This window comes from Nelumbo nucifera, chromosome 6 (genome assembly GCF_055504915.1).
Source record: "Nelumbo nucifera cultivar China Antique chromosome 6, China Antique-T2T, whole genome shotgun sequence".
Lineage (NCBI taxonomy): Eukaryota > Viridiplantae > Streptophyta > Magnoliopsida > Proteales > Nelumbonaceae > Nelumbo > Nelumbo nucifera.
The window spans coordinates 19,145,564-19,153,632 of NC_142654.1; the positions used below are offsets into that span (position 1 = coordinate 19,145,564).

An 8,069-nucleotide genomic window follows, 5' to 3' on the forward strand; every position below is an offset into this window, starting at 1 on the left:
GTGGTGCAGTCTAACGGGTACGGTCTTGTCAGATAGAAGCTTCCTGAAAATGTCGTGTCGCTTAGTAGCGAGCTGCCTTGTAGCGAGCTATCCCGTAGAGAGCTGCCTTGTAGCGAGCTATTCTGTTGCGAGCTACCTTGTAGCGAGCTCCCAGGGGTACTTCAAGGTGATTCCTCTTAAGGTTACCTTTGGGGCAGTTTTTCTGCCTAGGTTTTAGAGCGAGCTGATTATCCTAGCTCGTGAGCTGTAGCGAGCTCACCCTATAACGAACTGTGACGTAGCGAGCTGTCCTGTGGGCTCGTTACTTAGTCGCGGTTAGGCGGTGGTGCTGAGCTGTTACTTGTGCTAAGTCATATCCACGTGTTAGGGGTCAGGTCAGATCACCCTCCATCAAGTTTTATTTTCAGATTGATTTTTAAAACGATGAGAAAGAGTGTCTATGAAAAGAAAATAACACTTTGAAAAAATAGATGTACAAAAACAAAGAGAAGAATCAGGTAGGCAGGGAGTAAAAACAGCTTGTTTCTGACTAACCATTTAAAGATGTGATTATTAATTATAAAAATTGGAGGGTGTAAAATTTATCTGAATTGTCTTTATACTCCAAAAGTAAGATCTTCTATGTAATGTTGATTGTTGAATAGTAGAATGGGCATTAGAATTCCCCTTCGTAATCCCGGATTAAAAGTATTCAATACATTCAAGTTTACATCTAATCTTGGAATGTTAGCACGGATAGAAAGTTTGGAACTCAGCTAAGTAAGAGGAAATTATTCTCGAAAGAAATTAAAAGAAGTACTTTTCTTAATATATAGAGGGAGATGAGTAGGCTGTGGAGATGGGAAATAAATATATCTCTAACCAATGGTGGTCTGCCAAGGCAATTATTGGCATCATATTAAAAATTAGGTGTGTAAGTCTGGCCGGTTGGATTAGGTTTAAAGTCAATCCAGGCCTAACCCTAAGAATAGAGTTTAAGGCCCAAATCTGAGGTCAAGCCTAACCTAACCAATTTGGATCCAGCCCGTATTGAAAATTGATGCGATCGAGTTGGGTTTGGGTGTGGATTGTGGAATGGAATTGGATTGGTCAATCAGCCATACTAGAATTTGACATATATGTCTTTATTTATGTACTAGTAAATATGTACATGTATTTGTATGTGACAGTATCTCTAAGACAAAATTATTTATAATTTATGAGCAGATTTTGAATAGTTATAAGTGGGCAGTTTTTAGAGTGAGAGTAAAAGACATATATGCCCTCTTTATGCCCCTTGTATGCTGTTTAGATAAGGGGTAGAAAATGTCCAATAAAAATTTCAGTAAAGAGGGACATTCACTCTTTTATCTATATATATATATATATGATGAAGGAAGATTTGGCCTGACCTCGTAATCACTCAACACGTGGCAAATGCAATGGCTCGGCACAACAGTGCGCCCAAGGCGCGAGCACCAAAGGGAGGAACCAGTAGTCCGAACTCCCTACCAGGAGCCTGAACTCCCTACAAGGAGCCCGAACTCTCCCTTAGGCCCCGAGCCTCACACAAGGCAATGACCCGAACTGGCCCGCCCCATGGCAGTTCGGGACACACCTCTATCCGAACTCAAGACTTCACCTCGCTCACCACTCTAGCACTTTGCCTCCAGGACGCCAAACTGAACAAACCGTACCACACCTGACACCGAGAAAGTCCGTACCCAGGAGCAGTGCACCTGACTGACTTGGGATCTGACGCATGACAGCCGCACTCCAACGACCACCTGCCACCGCCACTTGCTACCGCCATCTCCAGTTGCAGAGACGGCTCCGACAAAGAGAGCAGTGGCGGTTCTATCCCAACAGAGGTTATGACACCCGAACTGGCAGGAGCGCAGGGATAATCATACCCGACTTGGCAGAAGCTTAGGAGTAAGTGCGCTAGGTAGTTATAAAAGGCTCCCTACCCCCCCAAAACGAGGTATGTGAACTTTGCGCCATCTAGTTTTATCTTGCCTTTGAGAGAATCTTAACTTGAACTTCGGAGCAATCTCACCGGGTTCCCCCCAGAGTTTCCTCATCTTCTCCGTTTCAGGTTCCCTGTAGCTCCGTTCGGAAGCAAGGTCGTTGACAGATAGGACCGGCCGGATTACACACCATATATATATATATATGTTCTACGATATTACAGAAAACCTTGATGATTCCATTTTTATGATTGCGCATTTGCACGGTAAGAAAAGAGGCAGCTCGCTCATCTAGTACGTGAGTCCTAATCAGCTAGCTGTCCTCTCGGTTGAGTATAATGGTTATTTCTTTCAATGAATAACCAAAAGGACGTATGACTACGACTGTGTCATGACAATTTTGTGAGGATGACAATCAAGCGAAAATAAGTCGTTTTATATTTATTGTTATAGTAGAATTTTGTGAGTAAAGTGACCAGTGTTTTTAGGATTTCTTGTATATAAGGGTAGCTTTTGAAGTTTAATATCAATAAAAGTAATATATTTAAAAAAAATTCAAAAATAGATTAACTTTTTAAAAATAATATCAATAAAGGGCAAAAATACTGTTCATCTTCTTTTTCTTGTCATTTGTTAACTAGAGCCACCGTCCGCTTGTCACCACCTGCCACCGTCGTCCGCTGTCGCCCGCCGCCGCCACCTTTGTCTCCACCCATCTCCGGCAATGTTGCCGGAGGTGGAGGCGGAGGTGGGCGGAAGTGGTGGCGTTGGACAGAGAAACCACCAGTGCTACCGTTGCCACCTCTGCATCCGGCCACCTCCGGCAATGTTGCCGGAGGCAGAGGCAGTGGCTCTAGTGAACAAATGGCAAGAAGAAGAAGATGAACAATGTTTTTGCTCTTTATTGATATTATTTTTAAAAAGTTAACCTATTTTTGAAACTTTTTTAAAATATATTACTCTTATTGATATTAAACTCCAAAAGTTGCCCTTATATGCTATTACCCCTACTTTTTTCTTTATTATGATTAAAGAAATGATTTCAGCACCCACTGATGTATATAATACTGAAGAGAATTATTCCATATAGTTGGGATAAGGCTTGAATGATGATGATGATAATGATGTTCTATTAATTATCTAAAATAATATATTAATTCAGATATTTATCCAATCAAGTGAGTTAATATCCGAATTGGGTTTGATTATTGTGAAATCTCGAATTCATACTTGAGTGAAGATTTTTTTATTTACACTCCCACTCAAATGCCCACATAAGCAGCATAACTTTAAAGAAAAATTAGTGCAAACTTAATTCATAAGTAAAATTAATATCAAAGTTTTCTAATAATTTTCCTTGGAAAAGAAACTCGGGGTCCATTATTTATAGAAAAAAAAAAGAAAAAAATTAGGCTCAGTTTGGAAAGAGTATAAATAGAAATATATATGGTGTAAATACATACAAACAATACAAAATACAAGGTTTTGCACTATAAATATTTGTATTTGCACTCCTTCCAAACTGAGCCTAAATGTCCATTTGGTTTGCAGTCAGAATCAAAGCATGAACCAAAGTTGGTTAGAAATTTAGAATGGATTTTCATTCACTAGGGAGGGGAGGGAATGGCCATTCCCTCGAATGGGAGAATGTTATTCTATCAAGAATGTAAATCAGATTCTTGTTCTGCCCAACCAAATGATTAGGAGAATGTGATTCCATTAAGAATGTGAATCAGATTCTCATTCTGCCCAACCAAATAATCAGAATCTAAATGACTAATTCCAGACCCCACATTCCTACAAACCAAACAGACCTTTGATCTGAAGTGGTTAAGATAGTGAAAGGGTGTGCCTGGAATGTTCCCCAATTACCACTCACCAATAAAATAAGTTGGATTCCTTAATTGACTATGACCAATACAAAGAGATAAGGGTTGACGTCTATTTTCATAGTTTCTCACAAGTATGACCGTAATGGTTGGATGGCCAGGTCAGGCATACCTAACCGGCCGCTATAAAATTAAAATCAATGATGCTGTGTGCTCGGGGCCGCTGGAAAACTGGGGGTGAATCGATCGATCCGTGAAGTAAAACATGGGCGACGAATTGAGTGAAAGGTGATCCATGCATGTTTGTTTATTCTTGACGATTTGTTACTTCACCCTCGTCACCTTTCAACGTTGGCTTACTCTCTCCTTCTTATCTTAATATCCTTTTCTGTTTATTTGTGAACATTGAACAAATACTCAAATTTCTTTTCTTTCCTTCTCTTTTGCAGTTTTGCGGCATCTAAAAGAAAAAGTCCACACGTTACACGTACCTTTATTGTTCTACTGAAAGAGTTCTGACCTTCTTACATGTACAAAGCTTGCAGAGTATACTTTCTGGTTGTGGTTGACAAGGAGACCCCATATATCACAAGATTCACGCTTACGCCAATCTTCTGTGTCTCGCTCTGCCCTCCAATAAACCCATCAGTTCCAGAACTCCAACAAGCCAAAAACCCTTTATATCGACGAGGACCTTCTCCGGCTTTTGATCTCTAGCTATGATAATCCTTTGTGATATTCATTAATTCCTTTCTTTTTCTAGTTTTCAATTTCAATCCAGTCCTTACTATTGCAGCTGGTAGCTGATCTGATCGGATCGTTGTGTGGTTGAAACTTGAAAGCATGAGAAACAAGGCAGCTGCAAGCAACGAGAGCAAGCTCATCCGCTGCATCAAGGCACCCCTTAGAATTCTTCGCAAGGCCAGGGACTTCTATGTCCGAAGCATGAATGATTGTGCCAACCGAGTCAGTTATGGTAGCGTCATGGGTTGCCCTACAGGAACAATCTCCACCCTGCCAAGGAGCTTCAGTGTGAACTCGTCCAGACCCAACGAAGACGACGACCTCCGTGAATTGATTCGGGTTGCCTCCAAGAGGAGCCTGGAGAATAAGATTGAGATGGAGCTCCAGCAACAGCAGCAGATGGCTGGAGGGGTACCCAGGAGTTTTAGCGTAGGAATTGGGCGAATCGATGAAGATAAGCCTTGTAATTTCGACGAAGACTTCAAGGTGAAGACTCATTTGTTGTATCCAAGAAGCAGAAGCTATGCTGTTACAAGGAGGCCTGGAGTCTTCGTTTAATGGCTACTACAAAATTTGAATGTGCTAAAGACTCAAACATCAGGTAATTGAGGGACAGTTCCTTCTCCCTCTTCACTTCTTCTGTATCTTTACCTTGTGAAGCTTTTTTTTTTCGGTAAATCCAAAAGGGTGCTACGTTTCATGGAACAGGGATACTTCTTTGGTTGAGATTTATTTGCAGTTGAATTATTTGTTAATTGAGGTGCTTTTTTTCTCCATCTAAATTTATTCCTTTTGGAGATCAAACCGTATCTAATTCAAGAATCACGCCTTTATTCGTAATGGGGTAATCCATCCCCCAACCCTGGTATATGGTGCAGGCGGGATTCGATCCCAAGCCTAAAACTGTACTGTGTACTAAGGTCAGTAAGGTGTTGTGTTGCTGTTGTATGGTGGAGGAATAGAAATTGAGAAAGATTTTCTACCTTAAACTTTATGAAAATTGCTATTTTTACCTAAAACATCAAATTTAGTTTATCACACAAACAATCTGGATCTCCTACTTACAAAAATTCTATCCACACCTACCCATAATACACTAGATCTGTACATTGGGAACATCTCCCCATGATAACCCAACCTAGCAGATGAGAAGCCAAGAAATTCTGATGAAAGATGCTAGGAGAAGCGTTTCCTCCCCTCCCAGCACTAGTAATGATGCATCGGCCACCTCAGTAACTGGAGCCGCCGAGAGCAATGAATCTGTTATATTAGAATTGCCAATTAGAGCTATGAAAGACCATTTAAGAACTCATCAACCCTCAATTGTTTTCCTCTATGAAACTAAAAATTAGTTCACAAGGACTGCGGAGACCCTTGTAAATAGCGGGGTTTCATAACATGTTTGTTTTGGAGCCCACTGGTATTGCTGGTGGTACTATTATTATTGCGTGGGAAAGTGGAATTGTGGTCCAAATTATCTCCTCTCATGCAGAGAATCATTTACCATCACAGTTATTCCCAGCTTAAATGATACTTGGAGATGTAGCTCTCTTTATGGCGACCCTGACCCCAGCTTAAATGATACTTGGGGGTAGTTGGTTCTCCATTTACTTGGTCCAATAGGCGAGGTGCATGACATTTGGTAAGAAAACGAATAGATAAAATGACGGCCTCAATTCAATGGTGTCAAAAGTACCCAGAAGCATTCATTTCCAATGAAATTACACATGGCTTAGACCACGGGCCTATCCCCAAGATGTGGCAAGGATATCATCCTTTCTATTTCCAAGCCATGTGGTTAGACCACCCATAGTCTCTCTCTGGAGCATGGAACAACAACCATTGTAGAAGACCTATCCAAGGAACTTACGTAGGTGAAAGACTTAAGTATTTTCAGAGAAAAGGTCAAGATTTGGAACAGAACCACTTTTGGCTATCTCAAGGACAGGATCATGACCATTAAACAGGAAATCAAGAACCTCCAATCTCAAGACACGTACAACAACGACATGGAGAAGATGCTTCACGCTCAGCTCGCAAGAGAGTTGAAAAGAGAAGAAACATTATGGCAACAAAGTTCAAGAATTCAGTGGTTGAAAGAAGGTGATAGCAACACCAAATTTTTTCATTTTTTTATACAACTACAATTATCAGAAGGTAGAGGAACATAATTCATTGCATTAAGAACCAAGATCAGCAATGGGTTTTACTCGGAGGGAGAAATTCAAAAGGTAATTGTTGACTACTTTATTGATTTGTTTACTTGAGCTAACCCAAATCTTGGCAATGGTATTCCACAAGGCCCTTGGACCTGATGCCTACCTTGTTATTTTCTTCCAACACTATTGGGCGATTATTGGTGAAGATTTTATCCATGAGTGAAAAATTTGGTTCCAAGAAAAGAAGATTCTAAAATCAGTTAATTTTCCAAGCATAAGTCTAATTCCCAAATTGTGCCTGCCCAGAGGATATGTCTCAATACAGGCCTATAAGCCTCACAAATGTGGCTTATTAGGTGTTTGCCAAATGCCTTGTGAATAGGCTGCGAGATTGTCTTCTTTAGATTATTGATCAAAGCCAGTACGCCTTTGTGAATAACTGCCTTATCACTGACAACATTCTGTTGCCACACAAGGCGTTTCATTCCCTTCGTATTAGAACAAAAGGTAAACATTTCTTTATGGGGATTAAAATGGACCTAAACAAGGCATATGATTGCCTTGAATGGCAATGCATCGGGGAAGTACTAGGAAAGTTAGGCCTGAATCAGCATTGGAGGGACCTAATTCACAATTGCTTGTCTTTACTTGAGTTCACTTTCAATATCCCCCTATATTTTCATCCTTGCTGCCCAGGCTCTTTCATCAGCTATTTCAGAAGCAATCGAGGAGGGCTCTCTCACTCCCATGAAGATCAAAAGGTCTACTTTGCCCATTTCTCAACTCTATTATGTAGATGATTTTCTTTTTTTCTTTGAGCAGATATTTCAAATGCAGTAAAATTGAAATAGATCCTCACCAGATATAGTGAAGCCTCATGTCAGATCATCAACTTAAACAAATCAGAGTTAATTTTCAGCCGAAACACCCCTCACAGATTCAGACATATCATTGCAAGAATTCTGGGTATGAAAGTTTGCTCAGGTGTTTCAAAATACCTAGGACTCCCAACTCAGATTGAGAGAAATAAAACAGCTGTGTTTGCTAATATAGTGGACCGAACATGTGGTAAAGTCAAGGGTTGGAAGCGGGCTTCGCTCTCGTAGGCAGGGCATGAAACTTTAATTAAAGCAGTGGCTACACTAACTCCTCTATTCACAATGAGCCACTTCAAAATCCCCCTTAAGATCTATCAAAAATTAAATTCTCAAATGGCAAGTTTCTTCTGGGGCCAGAAGCTGGAGGAGAATCGCATCCATTGGTTAAGTTGGGGTTCTCTTTATGCTGCAAAATCTAGAGGAGGCTTGGGTTTCAGACGGTTAAACCTCTTTAACTAGGCACTACTGGCCAAATCAGGTTAGCGTTTACTACAGGAAGAATCCTCAGCT

General features: G+C 40.6%; 1 long non-coding RNA gene across 1 annotated transcript; it reads left to right on the forward strand.

Annotated features, from left to right (window-relative positions):
* Positions 1-3,433: 3,433 nt before the first annotated feature.
* Positions 3,434-5,277, forward strand: LOC104591250 (uncharacterized). Its single transcript, XR_016077163.1, has 2 exons — positions 3,434-4,066; positions 4,228-5,277. It is a non-coding gene; the product is annotated as an uncharacterized LOC104591250 (long non-coding RNA).
* Positions 5,278-8,069: the final 2,792 nt, after the last annotated feature.